The 27,945-nt window shown below is 44.2% G+C and overlaps 1 protein-coding gene across 13 annotated transcripts in view; it reads right to left on the reverse strand.

Moving 5' to 3' along the window:
* Nucleotides 1-27,945, reverse strand: part of PEAK1 (pseudopodium enriched atypical kinase 1) — a 344,458-nt gene that overhangs the window by 224,122 nt on the left and 92,391 nt on the right. For 12 of the 13 annotated variants that reach the window (XM_051834588.2, XM_051834580.2, XM_051834581.2 and 9 more), the window contains one exon: nucleotides 27,771-27,877. The exons of the other annotated variant lie outside the window; for it this stretch is intronic. The gene's annotated coding sequence lies outside the window, so the exon portion shown is untranslated. The remainder of the gene's footprint in view (nucleotides 1-27,770; nucleotides 27,878-27,945) is intronic. 13 annotated transcript variants of the gene reach the window in all.

Consider the following 27,945-nt stretch of genomic DNA (forward strand, 5'->3'; position numbering starts at 1 on the left):
GCTTCCTGCTAATGCTCACCCTGGAAGGGAACGGGTGATGGCTAAAGCACTTGGGTTCCTGCCATCCATGTGGGAGATCTGGATGGAGTCCCAGGCTCCTTGCTTCAGCCTCCCCCAGTGCTAGCTGTTGTAGGCATGTGGAGAAAGAACAAGCAGGTGGAAGAGCTCTCTCCATCAGTTTGTCTTACTTTCAAATAAAATGAAAATAAATAGAAGAGCCAATAAGAAAACAAAAAAATGGCTCATTAAGATGAACTTTAATACATTTTAAAAATCTTAAAATACTTTTCATTAGAAAGAATGTTAATAATCTCTGAAAAATCCTCTAGAAACAATTTCACTGTCTACTAGAATTTTATTTCTAAATTTTTCTTGACAAAATATAATACAGTATCAAAACCAAAAACTTCTGCTCTGCCTGTATGGTTTACTGCTTTTGATCCCTGGGAGTTAAATGACATTTACTTCAGCTAGTTGGGCCTCTCCTTCCTTCCTTCCTTCCTTCCTTCCTTCCTTCCTTCCTTCCTCCCTCCCTCCCTCCCTCCCTCCCTCCCGCCTTCATGCCTTCATGCCTTCCTGTTCTTCCTTTCCTTTCTTTCTTAGATTTATTAATTATATTTGAGAGGCAGAGTTACAAAAAGGCAGAGGCACAGAGAGAGCTAGAGGTCTTCCATCCGCTGGTTCACTCCCCTAATGGCTGCAATGGCCTGAGCAGGGCCAATCCGAAACCAGGAGCCAGGAGCTTTCTCCAGGTCTCCCACGTGGGTGCAGGGGCCCAAGGATTTGGGCCATCTTCCACTGTTTTCCTAGGCCATAGCAGAGAGCTGGATCATAAGTAGAGCAGCCAGGACTCAAACCGGTGTCCCAGGGCCTCTTATTTCTTTGTGCCAAAGTTTAAGACTTGAGAGACAGACAATGAGATCCTCAAGGGCAGGAATCACGTCTTATTTATCTCTGTTCTCCCAGTTCCTAGTGATGGAATAGGAGCTCAAGAAATGTTTTCCAAGTACATTATTAAATTCAGTCAGCGTATTTTTCATAGTGGCTAAAAATAATTCCTAATATTGTACCCATAATCCATGTACAAAAATCCTGAAATATTTGTCCTACTAGTCTTCATAAAGTAACTCGATGAGGGGCAGTGATGTATCAAATTGAATTCAGTTCCTAGGTCCCATGTTGAGTGAAATCTGAATATGAGAAAAAACAAAACAAACAAACAAAAAAAAAAACAAATAAAAACCCAGCAAGACCAGATTCTCTGAAGATCCTTTCCCTAGGGTGCCCACAGCAGAGCTGAAGCTGAGCTTCAGGCAGTTTTCCAGAGACAGGATAAATGAGCAGTGACAGAACCACTGACGAATCAGAAGCAACCTCCGTGTAGGTCTATATGTTCATGGAAGTCCAGTCCCCGAAAGGAAGTGCTAACTCCCTATTTTTGGAATGATTTTTTTTAAAGATTTATTTACTTATTTGGAAGGAAGAGTTACAGAGAGGCAGAGGCAAAGGCAGAGTGAGAGAAGTCCTTCATTCGCTGGTTCACTCCCCAACTGGCCACAATGGTCAGAGCTGATCCAAAGCCAGGAGCCAGGGGTTTGTTCCAGGTCTCTGAGGCAGGTGCAGGGGCCCAAGGACCCGGGCCATCTTGTACTGCTTTCCCAGGCCACAGCAGAGAGCTAGATCAGAAGAGGAGCAGCAGGACTTGATCCAGCACCTGTATGGGATGCCGGCACTGCTGGCAGCGGCTTTACCCGCTATGCCACAGTGCCAGCCCCTGGAATGATTTTTAAAAGATGTTTGTGAGGTCTCCAAATTTACTCTCTCTCAAAAATATGCAAATGGAATTTTATCAGCTTATAAAGTGAATTATGTTTTTTCTGAAGTCTGAAAATCCACTGTGTGTGCTTGCTGCTTTCTTAAACTGCTGCCTCACAGGGACTAAGATTCTCTGACATGGATTCAGTTCACCTAAAAATATACGCAACCGATTTTAGTTAGGTTATATGAAATTAAATTACCTTTGAAGAATGGATTAAGTTTTTTTTTTAAGGTACAAATATAAGGTAATAGCATGAATGTAACAGAGGGCTGGCACAAAATATAATTCTTAAAAAATAAACTATAGCCATAGATTAAGCTTACTTCTGTAGTTTTGAGACTTAGGACCATACAATTTCAATTTGTTTACTACATGCTCTAAATTCTAAGAGCTATCTGGTCTCAAAATATTCTTCAATGACTGTAGGCAATAAAATCTCCCCATCTGCTGAGCCATTTTTGTCATGGCCCTTGAGCACTTAACACCCGCTCCAGCCCCCCGCCCGCCCCCACCCCCCTCCACCCACTCCTCACCCCCCCCCCCCCCCCCCGCACTCTGCAGAATCACGTGATGAACTCCAGCAGGGGGCCCAGCAGCTTTCCTAGAGGCATTCATGACAGCTCGGGACCACAACCCGCAATACCCGGTCCTACGATCTTTCACATAGAAATTTTAAATGAAGAGAAATGAGAGAAAGGACACAAAACATTTCCAAAAGAAACAGAAATGCCAGAATCATTTAAAAACAAAATTAGAACCCGTTTGCTCCTGCCCTAAATGCAACGAGGGGCTACGCAGGGCAGTGTGCAGACTCCCTCTTCTTGTCTCAGTCTGCCTCTCCCACCTGATGACAGCGTTCTGTCAAGGTAAGGAATCTCTCTCTCAGCAGAGACACTCTGTCCTGCAACCTAAGAGAAAGCAAAAACTAAAAACATTCTTGGCTCCTGAATCCAAAAACCTAGCAACGCTGGAAGAACAGGTGCCCAACATGTTAACACAGTTCTGAAACTCAGTCTCATTTTCTCCAGCACAGAACCAATCAGGGTCTACACTCCAGATACCAACCTGTTTAGCAAGGGGAATGACACGTGGGAGGGATCAAAACAAAGTTAAGGTGATAAATGAGCTCATGCTGTAGGCAAAGAGCATGTAGTCTACTCTGAAAATCTTCAGAAGTTGAGTAAAGAAGGAGAATCCCAACAGGGCGCACTGTCATTTGCCGTAAATACACACATTCACCAAACTGCACCCAAAAATATTTATCGTAATGTGACGTCTGACTACTATTTAAAGCAAGACTTCAGAATACTCGCAGAAAATCCAAACATTTCTAATGTGACTCTGTTTTCCACAGTAATTAATACTATTGAAAAAATTATACTTTGCAAGGACTAAAAATCTGTAACTTAAATTTTAGAAATAAGGAAATAGCCAAAGATTTAAAAACTAAATTTAGTAGAGTGTTCCCAGGCAATTACCAATACAATGGCAACTGTATATTAATGTTTTAATAATTACAGAATCACATATTTGGACATTAGGTTAAACTAGTCCCTGTTCTCACTAAATTACAGTTCCATGTTAAGTAAACCATTGTTGGACAAGGGTGTATTTAAACCGAAGCCAGTCAGTCAAATAAAGAAATAAGCAACGAATCACTGCAAATTCCTATGCCAATAAGATAAAAACTCAATTGTGGCTCTAATAAATTCTAAACACCTGTTTACATTTATCACTCATATTTCAGGTAAGTGCAGATAATATGAAACAAGATTCATTTTGTAACATACACAAGTGTGTGACATCAATATTCAGTACTACTGAAACATTATGTCAACAATAAAGTATGCTAAAGTCATAATAAATATTCCTATTTACAAAAAAGTAAAACTAAGTACAAGTTATTGTTAGATTCTTTTATGTGAACCCTGAAAAACTAAAATACTATATAAAATGTAAAATAAAAACTAAACTTGCTGGATTTTACTTTTGATATCAGAAATCATTAATGAGACTATTTAGGAAAAATACATTATTACAAAAGTCAAGATAAAATAGTAAAATTAAGGAGAGTAATCACACTTTGAAGACTTAAGAATTAATTGATATATTTTGGTAGCATGAGAAAGAAAAATACCTTGGACAAAGCACCCTCAACAGCAGCAGTCCACATGACGTGAAGGATGCTTCAATATCACAGACAACACAGTGCAACTCCCCACGCTGCTTATGGACCACTGCTCAGCAGTCCCCACAGACGGAACTCTAATCTGATAATGGAAGCTTCGCTCTCCAGTAATACGGCAAAAGATCACTTTACAATACACCACATGGGCTTTAATCCCCTGACTGGCCCATTAGCACATACATAGTCTTGAAAAGCTTTCCTGATACGTTCCTCAGTTTTCTTTTCCAATGGAAAGGAAAAAATGTACCTGCCTTACACAGTTGCAGAGATTAGAGACAAGATAAACAAAGCTGGCAGCACAAGGATCTTGCAGGGTATCTGGTACAATTACATATGTTAGACACACTGTAACCTGTACAGTGAACATCTTTAAAAAGGATGAAAAAAGTTAAAGATGTGGCATCATGCAGATCGGGTCTAGTAACTGATATTCTTCTCATTCAACGTTAAAGGCACCCACTACAGAAATTAAAGCATAACAAATTCACTAAAGTTTCTACTCAATAAAGAAGACAGATTTGAAACATAGAATACAGGAACTGGAAGGAAGGAAGGTTTACTGGCTGCCAGCTGTACCCTGGGCACACAGCGAGAGGCTCACTACAGGCAGGCTGGCTGAAGACACGGAGGCTCCGGCAGCCATCTGCAGGGCTACCCGGGGTCAGTGCTGGGATTCAGCCTGCTGTGTTATGGTGCCACAGGCTCTTTTGTTCTCACAGGGTCACACACAATTCATAGAAAAGTCATTAAGAAATTTGGGAATCATAAACACTACAGACAGATAGTTGTTCTGAAACCAAGGAATGATTTCCATTTACAGGAAGCAATGACAAAGTGGTTAAGCAGACCAGAGAGAAGTGCATCAAATGTGTACAATGTTAATTCACCACACATGGCCCTTAGTAGGTCTGGAAAGACACAGTAGACTCAGAAAGTTTTAGACCTCAGAAGGAGTTCAAGTATGAAATTTCTGTGTTTTCATAACAAATGTCCCCACAAATGTATAGTTTACTATTGCAGTGGATTCGTTCTGAGAGGTGGGGGCAAGAGGCGCGGAGTCACCACACACAGACCCCAGGAGTCGGGTGAAAGCAGGCCAGAGGCGGGCAGCCCGCAGACTCGTTTATTTCAGTTGGTACAGCAGCTTAAATAGCCAAGGCAGCCAATCTAGTCAAGGGGCGGTCTATGCCCTAACCAATCACAGCCTGTTGCCAGGCAGTTTCTGAAGCCAACCAATCACAGACTGTTGCCAGGCAGGCTCCGTTGCCAGGTGGGTTTCAAAGCCATCCAATCACAGCCTGTTGCCAGGCAGGCTCCGTTGCCAGGTGGGTTTCAAAGCCATCCAATCACAGCCTGTTGCCAGGCAGGCTCCGTTGCCAGGTGGGTTTCAAAGCCATCCAATCACAGCCTGTTGCCAGGCAGGCTCCATTGCCAGGTGGGTTTCAAAGCCATTCCTGAGTAACTGACGCTTGCTTGCCAGTGGCCATCTTGGCATGGCCTTCTCATTCCACCACATTTCCCCCTTTTCGTTTATTTTTGAGCAATGGGAAGCATGATTCTTGGCCATACCACTGATGACCCCATTTCCATGTGGTCTCCATACGCGGCTGTGCCTGTCTTAGGTTGTCCCCCAGGGGATCTTACCCGTCGTCGTCGACTAACCAGCGCTCAAAACGAGAGACCACAGGATTGCTTGCTCAGATGGGGGTAGGAATGAGGAACAATGGTAATCAGGAATGGCGTGACCGCACACAGGCTGTGGGCCGTTCGAGTGGCTGACCAGAGCTACTGGAGTATAAAGTAGTAGCGGATGTGGCTATGGGCAGTTTCTCAGGGTAGGATGATAGGGCAGGTGTGTCCGCTAACAAGGTGGACTCTCAGTGTTGTTCAGCTGGTTCTGGTTGGCTGTCAGTTGCAGGCTTGATGTTTCTGGCTGGTACCCAAATGGGCTGTCCCACATTCTCCGGAAAGACACAAGCATATCCTCAACCCTTGGTTAGCAGAGGGTGTGGTCCCTTCCATTCTCCTGTCAGGGGGTCTTCCCACGTAACCATAGGGGCTGGGGTCTGGGATGGAAAGGATCCCCAGTGTTTATAAGCTGGGCTGATCCCTTGGGAATCAAAAGTAAGAAAATTGATAGTGAAAAGGACCTCAGTCAAAGCAAGCTGTGGGTCTGGGGGGCATATGATTGTTTTTCTGTCTTTGTAAGAGTTCTTTAATCGTCCTATGCATTCTTTCAATGATTGCCTATCCCATACAATGGGATACCTGTGGCAGACTGTATGTTCCAGGACTTCAGGAAGGAATTAAATTCCTGTGATGTATATACTGGCCCGTTATCAGTCTTTATGGTCCAGGGGACACCAAGGACCAGCATGGCTGATTTAACCGCCTTTATCGCATTACTAGCCTTTTCTCCAGATTGGGCTATTGCAAATACAGCCTTTGAATAAGTATCTACCACCACATGGACAAACTTAAGTTTACCAAAGGAGTTAATGTGGGTGACGTCCACTTGCCAGAGCTTATTAGGAGCAAGGCCTCGCGGGTTCACTCCTGCTTGTTGCAGTGGGCCTAACGGGGCGAGGGGTGCACAATTCTTGCAAGAGTGCACTAGGTGTTTGCATTGGTTCACTGTTGGCTCCAGGAAAAGCAACTTTATGTTGCTTGCTGACATATGAAATTTTTGGTGTAGAATATGGGCTTGTTCTAAGTGTCCAATGGAAGCTGTGTTACAGGAGATAAGACGATCAACATTTTTGTTGCCTTGGAAAATAAAAGCCAGGTAACCCAGTATGTGACCTTACGTGTGAGATATACCATGGGTGTTTTCTATTCTCAGCTAGCTCTTTAAGTGTTGTGAACATCTGGTCAATTGGTTTATTGGTCGGGTTAAAGTCTGCAAAAGGGATAGTCTTTGCTACCTGTACTGAGTATTTGCTGTCCAAAAATATATTTACTGGCCCATCCTGGCTAAGGAGTAGAACCTTGACTGTTGCCCTTATTTCTCCCAACTGTGCTGATCCCCCACAGGGTTCTACATGGATCTTATCTTTTTCTGTTGAAGATTTGATCACTATTCCAAACAGTGACTTGTTGGCATCAGTAAACGCACATGGTGCCATGGGTATAGGTTGATTAGCAGGGAAAGCATGTTTTGGACAGTCTATTTCTAAGGTTTGTAACGTCTGGAGTAGCCTGTCCGCTGGCAGGTGATTGTCAACCTGTCCTGGGAAATTTATCATTAAAGTATGAAAGAGCGTGCTATTCTGCATCACTGTGGACAGTTCTAACTGTGATAGGGGTAGGACCACTATGTCTGGCTCTGTGTTAAATATCTTGTTGGCATAATATCTTAATTTAAGTCCCATCATAAGGATGGCATCTACTTTGTTAACTATTTTACGACACTCGCTCCAGGCTATGTGCACCCAAAAAAGTGGCCCGTGTTGTTGCCAAATAACTCCTAAGGGAGCCTTGAGGGTAGATATGGTTATGGCAAATAGAGGCACCTGAGGGTCATATCTAAAGGTTTTTAAATTTGACAACTGGGTGTTGATCTTTTCTATAGTGGACTTGGCTGCTGGTGTCAATGTGATTTTTGAAGAAGGGCTGTTCCCCTCAGTCAGTAAATCGAATAGTGGTCTAGGCTCTTGGTGATGAAAGCTCACCTTCCTATTCTCTCACCAAAAATCTCCCTTTGTCAGGGCCTTCACTAGGAACGAAGGTACCTTTTCCACTCATGGTCCCTTATGAGTGAAGGGCTGACGGTAACTGACTTTGTTTTATTTTATTCATAGACAAGTAACTTGGCAGGTTTGTCTGTAAAAGCAAATCTTCGGGCCAGTTTGGTTGCCCTGCTGCTTACATGAAGAATAGAGTCTACGAATGAACTGCTCAAAGGAGCACAAGCTGCTTAGTCGTACTAAAAGCAATCCATCAACACCTAGCACCCAGCACAGGCACCCACCAACCCACCAACCACCCTCTCCAGTGTATACCTCAGTAAAGTAAATGGAAACTGCCATGGTGGCACTGTTGACGGTACAAAGAGTCAAACACATTTCTATTAGCTTTCCATCACTACAGCAAAATGCTGAAACAATCTACTGATGAAGGAAGGAGGTTTACTTTGGCTTACAGTTTTGACAGTTGAGAGCCCAGGATTGGGCAGGCCCCAGTGGTTCTGCTATCTGTGAGGCGAGAGAATGATGACGGCAGCGGCAGAGCACGTGCAGGGGAATGGTCACATGGTAAACCAGGCGGCAGGCAGCACACTGGGCCCAACTCCTACTTTATAACCAACGGCCTCACAAGAACCACCTTCCAAGGACATACTCCCAGTGACCTGCGGACGTCCCACTAGGCCCGCCTCCTACCGCCACCTTGATGACCTTGCAACTGAACCATGTGCTTGAGTCCAGGAGCCATATTCAACTGAAACCATAGCAACACTGAAGTGCCATGAGCAGTAAACTTTATAAATAAGATGGGTTCTCAGTGTGCAGAGCAAAGAATGCACACAAGATAGACGGCACAGCACTCGGAAGCAAAGAAGCAAAAGTGCACGTGGCAACAAGGACAGACCATCACAACACAGGACTCAATAAAAAGGGGAAAGTAGTGGGATGCACTGCCCAGAGCCACTGACAAATATTACAAACTCATATATACAGGAAACATTATTTATTTCCCAAAGGCACACAAATATCCGAAGACACACGTTAACTAGATTAAAGTAGGTGCTTATGGAAGGAAGCAAAGTCAGAAAATGGGGAAAATAGAACAATAACCAATTCAGAGGTAAGTTGATTCCTTAGAGTGCCGGCATTAAGAATGATGATTGCATTCTACCTGTGCCCCTGAGGTCTGGGAAGCAAATAGGGTAGTAAGGAAAATCCAAACAAAATAATTTGTCATTTTTTTCATAATATGCATATTCCATGGCCTTTCTGAAGATCCCTCAGCTGCATGGATTTCAAAGTTTTCTGCACCAAAATAGACTTATATTTAATTCCATTTTCCACGAACATTTTGAAATACCTTCAGTCACGAGACTTCCATTTGGAAAAAAAAAAAAGTCCTAATTAGTCCTAAGACTAATATAGCTCATTTTGAAAGGAGCTAGGATGATACATCCTTCATTCTAGAAAAGAAAACTTCAGTAAATGTTTATTTAGAAATAAAGGAAGAGGCCGGCGCCGCGGCTCACTAGGCTAATCCTCCGCCTTGCGGCACCGGCACACCGGGTTCTAGTCCCGGTCGGGGCGCCGGATTCTGTCCCGACTGCCCCTCTTCCAGGCCCGCTCTCTGCTGTGGCCCGGGAGTGCAGTGGAGGATGGCCCAAGTGCTTGGGCCCTGCACCCGCATGGGAGACCAGGATAAGTACCTGGCTCCTGCCTTCGGATCAGCGTGGTGCGCCGGCCGCAGCATGCTGGCCGCGGCGGCCATTGGAGAGTGAACCAACGGCAAAGGAAGACCTTCCTCTCTGTCTCTCTCTCACTGTCCACTCTGCCTGTCAAAAAAAATAAAAAAAATAAATCATTTAAAAAAAAGAGGCCAGCGCCATGGCTCACTAGGCTAATCCTCCACCTGCAGTGCCAGCACCCCGGGTTCTAGTCCCAGTTGGGGCGCTGGATTCTGTCCTGGTTGCCCCTCTTCCAGGCCAGCTCTCTGCTGTGGCCAGGGAGTGCAGTGGAGGATGGCCCAAGGACTTGGGCCCTGCACCCCATGGGAGACCAGGATAAGTACCTGGCTCCTGCCTTCGGATCAGCGCGGTGCGCCGGCTGCAGCGTGCCGGCAGCGGCGGCCATTGGAGGGTGAACCAACGGCAAAGGAAGACCTTTCTCTCTGTCTCTCTCTCTCTCACTGTCCACTCTGCCTGTCAAAAAATAAAAAATAAAAATAAATAGAAATAAAGGAAGAATAACCATTGGCAGTTATAATCAGTAATGCAAAGTACCTACACGACCAAGGTGAGAACCTGATGACCTGTCTGGAAGATTATGGGAAGACTATTCCGAGTACATCATCCTAACATATGTAGATCCTGAACATAAAACACCAAGCAGGAAATAAAGCAGTGTGGCAGAGAGATTCTACACCAATTAGATTTTTAATTTATACTCTTGCCTTACGTATCATGTTATAAAACTGTTACCATGAAATAATTCCTATGAATGCAAAATATGGATTCTAGAAAACTGAGTAAGAAAAAAGACATTATTATGACACAGTATGGACATAGTCTAACCAGAAGAAGGGATGGAAGACAAAACCTTGACACATTTCACCCCTGAGGAGTATGCAAGGAATAGGAACTACTACAGCATTTCACATCAGAGCTGGAAGAGCAGTGACTTAAAAATCAGTGTCCTTGGCATATTAGTCTGTTCTCATTAAATTACGACTGAATCTGTCAATGATGCTTTACAATGTAATAAATTATGAAGGATGCCGATAGAAAAACAATCTGGACTGGATGTGCCAGTACAGAGCTTTTTTAGGTTTCTAAAACCTAAAATAAACAATCCCGGGAGAAAAGTGAGGTCACTATTCTTTAGATGTAAGAAACAGTAGAAATTTAAGCTTTATCAGTTTTCTTCTGTTTTGCTTTTCTGTTGGACTCAAACTATATACCAATCAAAAGATAAAAAATGGGCAGTGATGATCAAAATCAACACTGACAAGTCAGCACACACAATTAACACAGCAAACAATGCAAACAGCCTTCTCTACAGAGTGCCATCCTGCGTGGTGCAGATTTAATCTAGGCCACAGAGAATTCTGCAAAGATCTGACAGCCTCTGCTGTTGCTGAATCTTGCTGCATTCATCAGCATAAATGATTACACTCAGCCCTCTCCAGCCCGGCCAGAATCAAGTCACTTCCTCCCACCGAGGGAGGAAACACAGCTTCACCTGCACCTCGCACTGCACAGACCCTCCACTGAAACTGCAAGCTCTCTCAGCTCTCTTTCAGAAGCTGTCACTTCTAATAAAGAAAACCTGCAACTGAAAAAAGGAGCTCCCAGGAGGGATCCATGAACGGTATGCCCGCCAACTAGCAGCATACTTTAAATAATTAAATCTTGCTTGTTTTTGCTGAATATTCTTAACCTGGTAGCTACGGAACAAGGTATAATCTAATTTCAATTGTGTGTGCATCAAAAAAACAGTCCCCATTAAAAAAAAAAACTTTTAAAAACAGCTCTTAAGAATTAATTTAGTAAACTGTTATTTTTTTAAAAAAAAAAAGATTTATTTATTTCCTCAAGAGGCAGAGTTACAGAGAGAGAGAGGTCCTCTATTTAGTGGTTCATTCCCCAAATGGCCGCAATGGCCAGAGTTGGGCCAATCCAAAGCCAGGAGTCAGGGACTCCATCTGGGTCTCCCACGTGGGTGCAGGGCCCCCAGCACCCATCTTCCACTGCTTTATCAGGCCATCAGCACGGAGCTGGATCAGAAGTGGAGCAGCCAGGATTCAAACCATCCTTATGGGATGCAGGCACTGCTGGCGGATGTTTAACCCACTATACCACAGCACCAGTCCCAGCTGAGTAAACTTCTAAAAAGCACACGCTATGATAAACCTTCAAGTCAGAACTAAATCACAGTGGATTAAAAAAAAAAAATGGAATTTCAAAAGATACTTCCAAGATAAAATGAAAACCTATAGTAACTTAATTCTTTACATTAAATTGCTGTAAATTATCTTTTCTTACAGTAAAAAAAAAAAAAACATGCCATAATCTAAAAAACAACACTGAATTTTGAAATAAATAAGCTGCAGAAATATATGCAGGGGCCGGCACTGTGGCATAGTGGGTAAAGCTGCCGCCTGCAGTGCCGGCATCCCATATGGGCGCTGGTTCAAGTCCCAGCTGTTCCACTTCCGATCCAGCTCTCTGCTGTGGCCTGGGGAAGCAGTGGAAGATGGCCCAAGTGCTTGGGCCCCTGCACCCACGTGGGAGACCCGGAAGAAGCTCCTGGCTCCTGGCTTCGGATTGGCTCAGCTCCAGCTGGTGTGGCTCTTTGGGGAGTGAATCAGCAAATGGAAGACCTCTCTCTCTCTCTCTCTCTCTCTCTCTCTCTCTCTCTCCCTCACTCTGCCTCTCTGTTAACTCGGCCTTTCAAATAATAAATAAATAAATAAATCTTATAAAAAAAGATTTTTATAAAGCCATTTGGTAAGTACTTTTAAATACGGGTCATTATATTAACCTGTGTACCTGTTTTAAATATGTTCTAATTTTAAAAGTGCAAAACAAAGTTTATGAAAAATTAGATTTAGATAAAATTCAATCAAAATGGAGTGTAGACCTAAATGTATGAAACATCTAAATAAGACAGGGGGAAATCTAGGTAACTTGGGCCTGATTCATTTATAGACACACACCTATAGACACTATCCACGACACACACTGGCAAGTTGGACCCATTAAAATTAAAACTCCTGCTCTGCTAAGGGCATTGTTAACGAAAAGATAAGCCACAGACTGGGAAGAAATATTTGCACAAGACATACCTGAAAAAGTACTTTACCCAAAATACACACAGAGCTCAGAAAGGCAATAAGAAATTAAACAACTCAATTAAAAAGTAGACAAAAGATCTGAACAGCCACCTCAGCAAAGAAGAGATGCAGGTGGAGAATAAGCAAATGTAAGGACGGTCAACATCAATGTCCTTAGGGAAGCACAGATTCAAACAGCAATGAGATATCACACAGAGCAGCTATCAGAATGACCAAAACTCAAACACTGCCCAATGCTTGTGAGGGTGTGGGGGACAGGAGCTCTTACTCACTGCTACTAGGGTACATTAAGTTTGGGAAACAGTCTGACGATTTTTTTACAATGTTAAATGTAGCCTTACTATATGATCCAGCAACTATGCTTTGGTTTGAAACCACTTCCACATAAAAACACACATACAAATGTCTATGTTAGTAAAATGGTGACGTCTTATCTGTGACGCCATCTACGCCCCTGAAGTCATTTTAGGCTCTGGCCCCCCATCACCACCTTGCACAGTAAGCTTGGGTCCTAAGCCCAATGGCCCAACTACAAGCATCAGCTCCATCCCCAACCTAATGGGATTCCCTACTCCTGCAAAGGTGTAACAGGGCCTGCTTCCTGCACAGGTGCTCTCTCTCCTGATCGCTCACTCTCTCAATTTCGACCCCCTCTCTCTCTTCTTCACCCCCTCCCTCCAGCCCTTCAGGTTTCCCCCACTCTCCCTTAACTTGGCGTTGGTGTGTTGTGTGATGGCCTGACAGTCTACAGCAGCTTGATTTCGGAAGTGCCAAAATTAGGAAAGAACCAAGCAGTCCTTTAATATGTATGGATAAATTTTGGCAAGTCCACATCTCTCGATATTAATTAGTGATAAAAATAAAAAAGTTTTAAAGCCACAAAAAGACACAGAGGAAGCGTAAATGCACTGGGTTAAGTGAAATAAGCCAATCCAAAAATACTACGTACTGTCTAACTACACGATGACCTGAAAAAGGTAAAACCATGGAGACAACACAAATAAGAGCGGTTTCTAGGAGTTCAAGAAGAAATTAATAGGGGTGGACGGGTAGCTAGGGAGTGGCAAGGAGCCAACACCCAAGCCAAATCCATCACCTTCCATGCCAACTCCCAACATGGCTGCAGACGGCACAGGCACTCCTCATCACGCAGCTTAGCCTCACTTTCCAGCAGGAACCAGATGCCATGAGGCCAGCCCGTGCTCAGCCCCACCCCAAGCCCTGCCTCCCTGGAACATCTGATCAGGCCCTGTCCTGAGCACCACCCTTTATCCTATGAAGTGGATGACCCAGCCTGGGGCGGGCAGCGCTCCCTCATGGGGTTGCCCACACTCACATCTGACTTCTAATAAAGCCTGCCTTCTGCTCACCTCTGTCTATACCTCACAGCTGTGTTCTCACACACAGGAAGATAGTATCCTGGACTAAGCTTGGCTGGGGGCGGGGGGGGGTCTCCCCACAACCAGCCAGAACTCTCTATCCTCACAACAGAAAGATGAATAGATCAATGTTTTTTAAAAAAGTATTTACTTTGATTTGGAAGGCAGAGTGTCAGAGAGAGAGGGAAACCAGAGTCAGAGATCTTCCATCCACTGGTTCATTCCTACACACGGTATTAGCCAAAAGGCCAAGAAGCGATGGTTCATTCCTCAAAGGCTGGGCCAGGCCGAAGCCAGGAGCCAGGAACTCCATCCAGGTCTCCGACATGAGTGGCAGAAACCCAAGGACTTTGCTGTCATCCGCTGCCTCCTCATACACATTAGCAGGAAGCAGAGGAGCCAGGTTGGGTTTTCTTTTTTAAATTTAAGGTATGTAAATTTCATGTATTTCATGCATACAGATTTAGGAACACAGTGGTACCCCCCACCATCTCCTCCCTCCCACTCCCACTCCCACCTTTCCTCCTCCTTTCTCTCCTATTAGCCAGATTTAAACCAGAACTCCAATATGAGATGCAGGAGCCCCTAGCAGCTGCTTAATCTACTGTACCACAACACTTACCCTGAATAGATGAATTTCCTAGGCAGTGAAAATATTCTGTATGGTACTGTAATGGTAGACACACCCATGATATTGTGAATTTATCAAAACCCATTAAACTACAAGATGAAGTGAACTCTAATGTAAACTACAGACACTACTTTATGATAATACCATCAACGCTGGCTTACTAGTTGTGACAAAGTACACCCATTCTGCTTCCACCTCAGCTGTGTGTACACTGCACTTCAGTCCTGGCACTAACTTGGATCTACCAAGTTAAAGGACAGGATCTCAAGTAAGACTGCCTTTACTTCACCTGACAGCTGGACTTCAGGGGTGTCCAGGCTGCCTGCTGACCATAAATTCAGGAGTCTCCACGACCCTCTCAGGTTCAATAATTTGCTAGAAATGACCCAAAGAATTCAGACGGCACTATGCTTAAGATTCTAGCTTTATTACAAAGGAAACACATAAGGCAAAGTCTCAGGATCCCATAAGCAGTCTGCATGAGCTTTCCCTGTGAATCAGGGTACATTACCCTCCCAACACATCCATGTGCTCACAACCAACCTCACCCCCCACAAGCTTCACTACCAAGTTTTTACAGAAGCCCCATCACACAGCCACACTTGGTTAAATCATTAGCCGCATGATTGAGCTTTATCTCCCAACTCCCCTCCCCCTGAAAGCAGACCGGCCTAAAGTTCCAACCTTCTCATCAGGTCCTGGTCTTTCTAGTGACCAGCCCCCATCCTGAAGCTCTCTAGAGGCCCACCAAGAAGCACAACATCAGCACAACAAAGACGTGTCTAAAACTCCAGGAATTCCAAGGGTTTTAGAGGATTCATGCCAAGAAGGCCCCCACACTGTGACAGAGCTGGTTCAGCTGAGACCGGTAACACCAGCATCTCATTCGGGCACTGGTTCCAGTCCTGGCTGCTCTGCTTCCCATCCAGCTCCCTGCCGACGGCCTGGGAAAAGCAGAAGATGGCCCAAGTAGTTGGGCCCCTGCCAGCTACATGGGAGACCTAACAGCTCCTGGCTCCTGGCTTTGGCCTGGCCCAGCCCTGGCTACTGCAGCCATCTGGGGAGTATACCAGTGGAGGGAAGAGATCTCTCTCTCTCTCCCTCTCTCCCCACCTCTCCCTCTGACTCAGATAAATAAAAAATTAATCTTAAAAAAAAAAAGAAGATCCATGCCAAGAATCTGAGACAAAGACCAGATAACCACACTAATGTAAGGTTTTAATAAAGGGGAACTATGTATGTGGGTGGGGAGAGAGGGCATTTACAGGAACTCTCTGTACTTTTTCTTTAAAGATTTATTTATTTTGAAAGTCACAGCTATAGAAATGGAGGGAGAGAGGAAAGAAGGGAGAGAGGGAGGAAGGGGGGGAGAGGGTTCTTCCATCCACCAATTCATTCCCCAAGGGGCCACAACAGCCAGGGCAAAGACAAGCCAAAACCAGGAGCTTCATCTGGGTTTTCCACATGGGTGGGAGGGCTGCAAACACTCGGGCCTCCTGCTGCTGCTTTTTCCAGGCATTAGCAGGGAGCTGAATGGGAAGTGGAGCGGCTGGACATGAACCAGTGCCCATATGGGATGCCAGAGTCACAGGCAACACCTACGTAAGTTGGCCCCACTCTCTGTACTTTCTGCTAAGTTTTTTAAAAACAAAACAAGTTCTTTTTACAAAAAGTCTGTTTTTTAAATAATTTTTTAAAGATTTATTTTAGCAGAAAGGCAGAATTATAAAGAAAAAGAGGCAGAGACAAAGAGATTGATCTTCCATCTACCAGTTCACTCTTCAAACAGCTATAATGGCTGGGGTTGGGCCAGGTGAAGCCAGGAGACAGGAACTACATTCGGATGCATTAGCAGGGAGCTGGATCAGAAGTGGAGCAGCCAAGACTTAACCGACACTCACATGGGCTGGTGTCTCAGGCAGCAGCTTATTAACCCACCGTGTCACAACATGTGTCCCCTAAAATCTATTCATTAAAACATAATTCTATTATAATACCTCAAAATGGTTACTTAGACTAAGTCACAAGTCATTAGGGGTTTTATTAATCCTCATATTTTCTTAGTCCACAGTCTGTATGGCACAAAGCAGTCATTTCATAAACAATTACTGAGTGACTGGTTGAAAGACAATAGAATGAATGTCTCTTGACAATTCAGATAGCTTAATTTCTTTTATTGTGATTGAAACACACACACACACATACACACACACACAGTATAACATTTGGCTGTTAGGTGTAATGATTAAGACACTGCCCACATCAGATTTCCTGTGTTCGAGTTCTGGCTCTGTTCCCAATTCCAGCTTCCTGCTAGCGCAGACCCTGTGAGACAGCAGGTGATGGCTCAAGTAAATGGGACTCTGCCACCCACTAGGGATGCCTGGATTGAGTTCTGCTACTGGCTTTGGCTTGGTCCAGTCCCAGCTGTTGCAGGCATTTGGGGAGTGAACCACTGAATGAAAGATCTTTCTCTCTCTGACTTTAAAATAAAATTTTAAGGGGTCAGCACTGTGGTGCAGTGGGTTAAGCCTCCACTTTTGATGCCAGCACCGCATATCAGAGCATGCATGGCTTTGAGTCCAGGCTGCTCCACTTCCAATCCAGCTCCCCATCCATGGGCCTGGGAAGGCAGCAGACAACGGTTCAAGTACCTGGGCCCCTGCCACGCATGGACACAGTTCTAGGCTCCTGGCTTGGTCAGGATGGCCATTTTGAGAAAGAATCAGCAGATGGAAAATCTCTAACTCTGCCCTCCAAGTAAATAAATCTTTAAAAACCAATTTTTAAATCTTACAAAGCATAACATAAAATCTGCCATTTTAACCACATTTAGGTATACAGTTCAGTAGTGAGTGTTAACTATATTCACTTGTGAAATTATTCCCAGGACTTTCTTACCACACTTAGCTGGAACTCTATATCCATTAAGCAAAAATTCCCATTCTCCCCTTTCCCTCAACAACTACCATCTCACTCTGTTTATTTTGTGAATTTAACTATTTTAGATACTTTAAATAAGTGGGCCCACAGTTTATGTCTCTTGTGACTGATTTATTTCACTTAGCATAACGTCCTCAAGGTTCACCTGTGTGGCAACACATGACAGGGTTGCTTTCCTTTTCAAGGTTAAATAGTATTCCATTGCATATTCATACGGTCAATACATTTGCTGATGGACACCGGGGCTGCTCCCACCTCTGAGCATGGCTATTATTTTTGAGGCCGTGGTGTCAATGTTTGCAGAGTGGACGCTTAGTCAAATGGCAGCTGTACTTTTTTACTTTCCAGAAGAACAGCCACACTGTTCCCCACAGCAGCCACACCATTTTGCATTTCTATCAACGATGCACAAGGTTCCAGTTTCTGCACTAGCTTGCCGATCCTTCTTGTTGTTACATTGTTTAGTAACAGCCATCCGGATGGGGCAAAGTGGTAGCACCTTGTTACTGTTGTTTAATCTGAGAGGCAGAGACAGAGAGCTCCAAATGTTGGTTCACTCCTCAAACCCCGGCAAAGGCTGGGGCTGGGGTAGGCCAGATTGAAGCCAGGAGCCCAGAACTTAAACCAGGTCTCCCACATGAGTGGAAGCAACCCTACTACCTGAGCCATCATGGCTGCCTCCCAGGGTCTACACTGACAGAAAGCTGTAGTCAGAAGCCAGAGCCAGGTTTTGAACCCAGGCACTCTGATATAGGATGTGGGTGTCTTAACTGGCATCTTAGCTAAAGGGCCTATCCCCTCACAATGGTTTTGACTTGCATTTCCCTAACGCTTAGCGATATTAATAATCTCTACATGTGCTTACATCCATTTGTGCATTTAGAGAAACACTTATTGAAATCCTTTGACTACTTTTTGAGGGTTTTTTTTTTTTTTTGCTATTGTTGAGTGGTTGAAGTTCTTTATATATTCTAAATATCAATCCCACATTAGATATGATTTGCAAGTATTTTCTCCATTCTAAAAGTTGCCTCTTCACTCTGCTGTTAATGTTCTGTGACTCCCAAAAGTGTTTAATTGCACTGAAGTCCAATTTATCTACTTTTCTTTTCTCACCTGTGCTTTAGGTGTCAAATCCAAAACATCATCGCCAAATCTAACTCCTTGAGTCTTTTCACCTTGCATACTTCTAAGAGTTTTGTCTCGTATATTTAGGTCCATGGTCCACATTAAGTTATCTTTTCAAAACTGTGCAACTTAAGGGTTCAACTTGTATTTTTTTATCATGGGTATCTACTTTTCCTAATACCGTTTGCTGAAAACGATCTTGTCACCCTTGTGAAAAACCATTTCATCATTTTCTGAGGGTATACTTCTGATCTCTCAATTCTAGTATGTCTGTGTTGATGCCAGTATCATAACAGTTCTCAAAGAGCCCACAAAAAATGTATCATGAAAAACAGTGCATTGATTTCAAATTGTATTCACAAAAATAAACATATTTGTTAATTGAGATCCCATAAACCTTCTGAAGTGGCAGAGTGACAGTGGGGCATTATTTCCCCAAGTGCCTACACAACAGCTATACCAGGACCAAGCTGAAGCCAGGAGCCAGCAGTTCAATCCAGGCCTCCCAGGTGGGTGGCAAGGGCTCAACTACTGGGGTCATATCTGCTTCTTTCCAGGGTGCATATTCACAGGAAGATGGAATTGGGAGCAGAGCCAGGCACTAAGAGGCGGGCATCCCAAGTGGCATCTTAATTACCAGACCAAATGCTGCCTCTGAAGAATACGCTCATGTGCCCATCACTCTAGCTTTGTCGTGAGTTCTGAAATCAGGAAGTGTAGAATCTCTAGTTTTATTCTTTTTCTTTTTTTTTTTCTTATTTTTATTTTTTGACAGGCAGAGTTAGAGAGAGAGAGAGACAGACAGACAGACAGAGAGACAGAGAGACAGAGAGAAAGGTCTTCCTTTTCCGTTGGTTCACTACCCAAATGGCTGCTACAGCCTGTGCTGCGCCGATACAAAGCCAGGAGCCAGGTGCTTCCTCCTGGTCTCCCATGTGGGGACAGGGCCCAAGGACCTGGGCCATCCTCCACTGCCTTCCCAGGCCACAGCAGAGAGCTGGACTGAAGAGGAGCAACTGGGACAGAACCGGCACCCCAACCGGGATTAGAACCCAGAGTGCCGGCGCCGCAGGTGGAAGATTAGCCTAGAGAGCCGTGGCGCCGGGCTAGTTTTGTTCTTTTTCAAGATTGTTTTAATGACTTGGAGTGCCTTCAAGTTACACATGAATTTTAGGATAAATGTTTCTTTCCCGAAAAAAAAAAAGTTACTGGAATTTTGACTGGGTGGCACTAAATCTGTAAACTCCTTTGGGCAGTACTGGCATCTTAAAAATGTTTTATATCTTTCAATTCATGAACATGGGCCGTGTTTCTATTTATTTAGGTCTTCTTTAATTTCTTTTGGTGTTTCTGCTGCTCGGTCTTCAGGTGCTCTACTTGTTAAGAGAAACTTATCTGGTAACAAACTATGCAAGTGATTCCCAAAAGTATTAGTGGGCTTTGATTAAATTTAATAAAAAAATGTTGTATTCTCTTTGATGAAACTATTTTCCTATTTTCATTTTTGGGTTTTCATTGTTGGTATACAGAAATTGTGGGGAGCAACCCGGACTAGACTGTTACTGGAATTAAGACTTATTCTATACATCTGCTCTCCCACAATATGGCGCTGAGAAGGGAGAAACAGCTTCTACGCAGCTGCCTCCAGTTCAACCAATAAACTGTAGGACCTGCTCCTGATTGGAGGAGAGCAGCGTACTCGGCTTGTGGGTAGCGGAGTTGGGATTGGTGGAAGAGGACTATAAAGGAGGAGAGAGACAACATGCACGAGGAACATCTAAGAGGAACATCTATCTGAAGGAACACCTGTGCAGCCCCCGAGAGAGCCGGCCGGCGGTGTGCCGCTCCCCCGCGGAAGTGGGGAAAGTGGCAGGGGGAACCGCCCTTCCACGGAGGTGGAAGGGTCGGTAGCCAACCCGGGAAGAACCAGCAGCAAACCCGGGGAGGGCCGAGCAGACAAAAGAACAGTGCAGGGTCCTGTGTCGTTCCTCCACGAAGACGGGGAGCGACAAGAAATAGAACTGATTTTTGTGTGTTGGTTTTATATCCAGAAACACTGTTAAATTTATTCTGAAAATTACTTTAGGGTTTTCTACATAGGAAGTCACATCATCTTTAAACAGATAACTTCTTCCTTTCCAGTTTTGATACCTTTTGATTGTTCTGGCAAGTACTTCCAATATTATGTTGAATAGAAGTGATAAGAATGGCAGTCCTTGCTTTGTTCCTGATCGTAGACTACAATCTTACAATTTTCCACCACAGAGTACAAGATCAGCTGTGGGCTCTTAATAAGACCCTTATTGCGTGGGAGTACACTCCTCCTATCTCCAGTCTGTCACGTTCTGCTTTTATTTTTTCATATAATCCTAAAAGGGTGTCGAATCTTGTCAGACGCTTTTTCTGCATCAATTGAGATGATCGTGTGGTTTTGGTCCTTTATTTGACAACCGGATAGCTTTTCATTAAAAAACAAGTTAATGCCCTCATTTCCCATGGAGCCTCTCTTATTTTTGTAACTAAACATTTAAAGCAGTGATTAATGACACAAACTCTTTGCATGTCATGAAAGGTCAGAAATCCCAACAGGATGAAAACCATGGAGCCTTTGTCAGAAGGCAAACTCAAAGGGAGTACATATCATAAGTAGCTCACACTTGCCCAAAACAATCAAGGCAGACCAACACCACATTTGATAGTATCCAGGCTTATGTCAACACACAACCCAGAACCAGCACACTGTTAATACTGAAATCCATTTTTTAACATCTGCAAGTACACACTGATTATGGAAACTAACGATGGTTACAGTCTCCCAAGATCAAAAGGAATCTGTACGACTGAATTAACAGCTGGGGGAATGAAATGGAAGAGAAATCAAGCAGCATTCACTCAAAACTGCCTACCCTTTTCCATTGAGTTAATCAAAGAAGCAAGGGCTCAATGACTATAAACCAAAGCCCTGAGGGTCAAAATTATACTTAAAGAATTTGTCATTTTCCTCTCCAATACTAATAAATAAGTCATGTAATCTACCTTTTTGGCATAATAAAGTCATCTCAATAGAACTGAAAGTGCCAGGGTTTCAATGACATCTCTTCTGAAAACAAACATTGCTGCCGTGACTCGGAATTCAAATTGCAGGAGCAGGTCATTATTCTGTTCTATTCTGTTGACATATTTGAACTCATTTTATAAACCTAGAATTTGTTTCTGTTCTGTAATCTCAGTAAAAAATGTTTATAAGAGGGCATTTTCATTTTGCTAGGCTGACAGTGACAGCTCCTTGGGGGGAGAGGCCAACTCAAGCAAGACTGAAGCAGCTGTTAAGGAGCCAATTTTCCTACCTGTTAATTGCTTTTGTGACTAGGCTGCACCCGCTCAGACATCCACCTGGCAAGCAGCAGACAGATCGAAACAGTCACATCTCAGGAGTTTCAGAGTTAGAATGTTTTCCCCTTACTTGGAAAGAATTTGATGAGGGAATGGAACAGCGAAGAAAGAGAAAAACATCAGAAGTACACAAACAGCAGTGGGGATTGAGCCTACTGGTTAAGATACTCCTGTGTCACATCCGCGTGTCTGTTTGGTTCCTGGCCCTGGCTCCTTAATCCAGCTTCCTGCTAATGCAGACCCTGGCAGACAGTGGTAATGGCTCAAGTAATTGGGTTCTTGTCACCTACATGGGAGACGTGGGCTGCATTCCAGGTTTCTGGCTGTGCCCCCCCCCCCCAGCTGTGGTGGGCATCTGAGGAGTGAACAATTGCATGGGAGCTCTGTCTCTCTCTCTCTTCCTCTCATTTTCTCTCTTTGCCTCTGTCTCTCTGCCTCTCAAATACATTTTTGTTAAAGATTTATTTATTTATTGGAAATCAGAGTTCTGGGGGCAGGGAGGGAGAGAATCTTCCATCTGCTAGTTCACTTCACAGCTGGGCTGGGCCAAGTGGAAGCCAGGGACCAGGAGCTTCATCCAAGTCTCCCACGTGGATGGCAGAGCCCCAAATACTTGGGCCATCTTCTGCTACTTTTCCCAGGCCATGAGCAGGGAGCTCAATGGGAAGTGGAGCAGCTGGGACATGAAGAGGATCCCATATAGGATGCCAGTGTCACAGGTGGTAGGTTTTACCAGCTATACCACAATGCCAGTCCCTCAAAGAAATTTTTAAAAAAATTCAGGATCCAATAGTGAGCTAAGCCTCTGCCTGTGGCACCAGCATCCCATATGGGATCATGGGTTTATGTCTCAGCTGCTGTACTTCCAATCCAGCTCTCTGCTATCACCTGGGAAAGCAGAGGAAGATGCCAAAGTGTTTGGGCCTCTGCACCTGCATGGGAGACCTGGAGGAAGCTCCTAGCTCCTGGCTTTGGACTGGTGCAGCACTAGCTGTTGCAGCCATTTGAGGTGTGAACCAGCAGGTGGAAGACCTTTCTCTCTGTCTCTATCTCTCTGTAACTCTGCCTCTTAAATAAATAAATTAAAAAAAAAAAATGTTAAGCACACAATTATACCCTCCTAACTCCATCCACACAAAATGGAAAAGAGTAAAAAGATACCTTTGTAGATAGCCAGTAGCAAAAGCATCCATTCATTTATTCATACAACAAATATTTACTGGAAGATCTACCGCAGCAGATACTATTCTAGGTACTGGGAAATACAGTACTACACAGGACAAATGTCTTCTGTCCCCATCAAGGGAGATGAATAAGAAAAAGATATCAGTTAGTGATTAGGTGCTAAGAAGAAAACAAAACACAGGCAAGTAATGAGCACAAGCTGGGGGAGCATTCATTTATAGTGAGCTGTCGAGGGAATCTTTTCAAAAAAGGAACATTTAAGCTGTGACTTTAATGACAAGGAAAACCAGCAAACCAGCAGGCTGGGGTAAGACCACTGCCCACAGAGAGACAAGCAGTGGAAGACCCTGAAGCTGGAATATCCGTGGCGTAATTGCACAGAAGAAAAGAAGGCCAATGGAGGTGGAATTTTGAGAACATGGTTAAGAACAGGAGCAGGTAAGATCTGAAAGTGCCCTGGCCATTTCAAAGCCATCAGTTGGGAAGATAAAAATAAAACTATGACCAATGAGCTCTTCACAGGAACTCACTTTTAGATGAGTAATGACCACCAGGAAACTTGAACAGAAGCAAAGGGAAATCTGAGTTCAGAAAGGCCACAAGGGCAGAGGTTTCTGAATCAGAAGGCAGCAGCATCAGAGCCCTGGCTGGATCACTGCTGTCAGTCACCCAAAGCAAGCGTGTTCCAAGCGAGCTCAGTATCTAGGGCAGGTGTGCGGGGTGAGGGATCCCCGAGCGTGCAGGGGGAGATGCTAAAGCACAGCACTCGGAAGGGAACTCTTGACAGATTAGATGTTTCTGGATGTGCTCAACCTACACATCAGAGTCCAGAGATGTTTTTTAAGTTTAATGTAAATAGATACCATAAACACTTTCCTAAAACATTAACTTTCAGAAATTACAGAAAACTTTTATATATTTAACACCTTCTCTAGAACTACAAAATAAATTAGAATCTTTTAAAATGAAACAAATAAGACACAGATCATCCATTTTCCTTTTATGGCAAGCACAAAACAGTTTGAAGTTTGCAACACCTATGTCATTAAATGCTACATTTAAAAAATAAACTATAACTATTAAAAAGCAATTAGCTCATCTTATTTGAAGAACAAACAACATTTTCAGTACTTAAATATTTCTAAACATGTAGCACATATAACATAATGTTAGTATGACATTCTGCAATGGCACTATGTTAAAATTTCCAAACTGGGGGCTGGCATTGTGGCGCAACAGGTTAAAGCCCTGGCCTGAAGTGCCAGCATCCCATATGGGCACCGGTTCTAGTCCCGGCTGCTCCTCTTATGATCCAGCTCTCTGCAATGGCCTGGGAAAGCAGAAGACGGCTCAAGTCCTTGGGCCCCTGCACCCACGCGGGAAACCCTGAAGAAGCTCCTGGCTCCTGGCTTCGGATTGGCACAGCTCCGGCCATTGCAGCCATCTGGAGAGCAAACCAGCAGATGGAAGAATTCTCCCTCTGTCTCTACCTCCCTCTGTAACTCTATCTTTCAAATAAATAAACCCTACTGAAAATTGATCCCTGTTAAAAATAAGAGTGGGAATAAGAGAGGGAGGAGGTATACAGTTCGGCACACAATCCCTCAAACTTACCCCTAAGAGTAAAGCTAAAATCTTGCCATGGGACTCCAAATCCCATTAAGTTGGCAGGTACCAATAACACCTTACTAGTTAAAGTGATCAGTTTAAGTTCATAACTGATCATAAAGATAGGATTAAGTGTCACAGGGATCACATAAATAAGCCCAGTGTCTGCTAATAATAATTGATAGAATTTAAAAGGAGGGAACAATGCAACATGAGAAGCGGGATATACAGCAGGCTCATAGAATGGCAAATGCCCTAAACAGCACTCTGGCCTCAGAATCAACCCTTAAGGCACTTGGATCTGGCTAAAAAGCCCATGAGAGTACCTCAGGCATGGAAAACCAAGACACTGTGGCAAAAAATGACCTAAATGAAAGATCTCTGTGAGTGAGATCTCAATAGAAGGAATGAGCCATCAAAGAAGGAGGTACCTTTCTCTGAAGGGAGGAGAGAACTTCAACTTTGATTATGGCCTTGTCTAAATAAGGTCGGAGTTTGTGGACTCAAGAGGCTTCCATACATGGCCTTGGCAGCTCATAACAAGAGCCTGGAGTGATTACTGACATCATAAATAAGACTGTGAATTGTTAAATCAACAACAGGAGTCATGGTGCAGCTACTCCCCATGTAGGACCTCTGTCCTTAATGTGTTGTATTATAAGAATTAATGGTAAAACTAATATTCAAACAGTACTTTATACTTTGTGTGTCTGTGTGGGTGCAAACTGTTGAAATCTTTACTTAGGAGTTGATCTTCTGTACATAAAGATAATTAAAAATGAATCTTAATCAAGAATGGGATGGGAGACAGAGTAGGAGGTGGGATGGTTTATAGGTGGGAGGGTGGTTATGGGGGGAAGAACCACTATAATCCAGAAGTTGTACTTTTGAAATTTATATTTGTTAAATAAAAGTTTTCTATTAAAAAATGAAATAAATCTTTTTAAAAAAGCAAAAAAAAATTTCCCAAACTATGCTTACTGCTACCAAATATATGTATATTCTTCTATAATAACATCTTGGTAAGGCACCAACTGTTCATTTTGGGAAGAAAACAAAGGGAAAATAATGGAGATTAGAGCTGCTTTAGCTGAGGTATGTGGCGACGTGTCTTCACTCAAGCCACATGCTTGTTAACAAATGAACATGGGCCTCGGAGACCTCCCTTGAGCGCCAATGAGCTCGCAGGCTCGCTGAGCCTCAGGCCTTCTCATCAGTAAATGAGGCTTGTACACTGTCCCTACAAGACTGCTCGGAAAATTAAATGAGATAAGATAAATGAAGACGAATGAAACGCTGTGTTACGTGGTCACCACAGTGTTAGCAAGGTAATGAATGCAACGGGACAGCAGAGGAGAAAAAGGAAAGATAATCAACTGTAACTTATGTAAATAGCACTCCTCAAGTCAAACAGGCTGGCCAACTGCCTTCGTTTTACCTGGAAAGGAACCCAGCTCCAAAAGTTTAAGGGATCGGCCCAGAGATACAATGCTGGCACAACGCAGCTAAAATCGTGCTTCAATCCTAAATCTGCAGAGCACTTTCATGTAAGATCCCGCTGATGTTCCCAATAAGATGGTCAGTTTGCCTCTCAGGAAAACGCACAGCACTGAAGTCAGCCAGTTTGACTGGGACGGGACACCGAGTCCTGTGTCTCCCCGTCACCACGTGACTAACACAGAGGACAGCCCTTCCCAAGCTGTCGTCCCTGCACTCACCCTGTACAGACACGAATGCTCCCATGCTGAGTCACTCAGCGTCTCAGCATAAAGACACCCATCATATGAGGACGTGAAGTCTCCGCAGACAAGATTTTTGACCTGTTTCCCAAACTCAAACCTCAAACGATACTGTCCTGCTACAAGTGAGCGAGATTACTGTGACTCTGTTCCAGCAGGAGAGCTGGGTTAGTGAGGCGCTGAATGTTTTATCACACGCAATCAAGCCAGCTATTGTTTGTGTCATTAATGACTGGCAGTCACACACTTAAACATTGCTTAATCAGCCCTTCCTTCCTTTCACACAGGGTTGTCAAGCCACCCTTCTGTAAACAGGTCACTCAGTTCTTGTAGCTGAGTCAAGATGACTCACTTTCATGTAATAATTATGCTACAAACACTGCATTACTGCACAGCTGAAGGGACAGACAGGCCCGGAAACAGTGAAAAAAAAAAAGAAATTGGGGCATACTATGTTGATTCTCCACCTGCGGCGCCGGCATCCCATATGGGCGCCAGTTCTAGTCCCGGTTGCTCCTCTTCCAGTCCCGCTCTCTGCTGTGGCCCGGGAGGGAAGTGGAGGATGGCCCAAGTGCTTGGGCCCCTGCACTCACATGGGAGACCAGGAGGAAGCACCTGGCTCCTGGCTTCGGATCGGTGCAGCACCGGCCGTAGCGGCCATTTGGGGAGTGAACCAAAGGAAGGAAGACCTTTCTCTCTGTTTCTCCCTCTCACTGTCTGTAACTCTACCTGTCAAATAAATAAATAAAATCTTTAAAAAAAAAAAAAAAAAAAGGAATCAGGTGCAGATGAGCCAAAGAGCAACAAAGCCTCTAAGCAACAGTCCCATTCTACAACACGAGTGCCTGAACGCCGCTGAGCGAGGCTGTGAGGCGGGCAAGGGTCCACGGCCGGGCAACAGAGGTGGACGTCAGGTAAGGATGAGAAGGCAAGCAGTGATCAGGATCTTCGAGAGGCCACGCCAGAGTTTGAACTTAATCTCAGGGAAAGTGTGAAGGGCTGAAGGATTCTGAGCAGACTTGGTAATGACTGGCAGAGTTCCCGAGAACTCTTCCCGGCCAAACAGCACACAGACTGGTAAGGACGAGGCCTGGTGGCAACGGAGTCTGGCAGACTTACTTAACATCATGAGCACCCTCGGATCAAGGCAACAGACCTCGGCCCTCCCGGGGCCACACAGGGAGCAGTGGGGAGGGCCATGGCAGGGCCTGCTGAATCTCACCTCCACGGGCGACTTTCCACCTGACCGGAACCCAAGGACTCCTCGCTCACAGGGCCTCGAGCCCACTTCCAGGATAGGTCCTTCCACAGGTCTGTACACCGCTGGGCCTGAAGGGAGACACATACACAGTTTTGAACTGAGAATCAGCAATTTCCTGCCGTACTCATGTATAATG

Source organism: Oryctolagus cuniculus, chromosome 12 (assembly GCF_964237555.1).
Source record: "Oryctolagus cuniculus chromosome 12, mOryCun1.1, whole genome shotgun sequence".
Lineage (NCBI taxonomy): Eukaryota > Metazoa > Chordata > Mammalia > Lagomorpha > Leporidae > Oryctolagus > Oryctolagus cuniculus.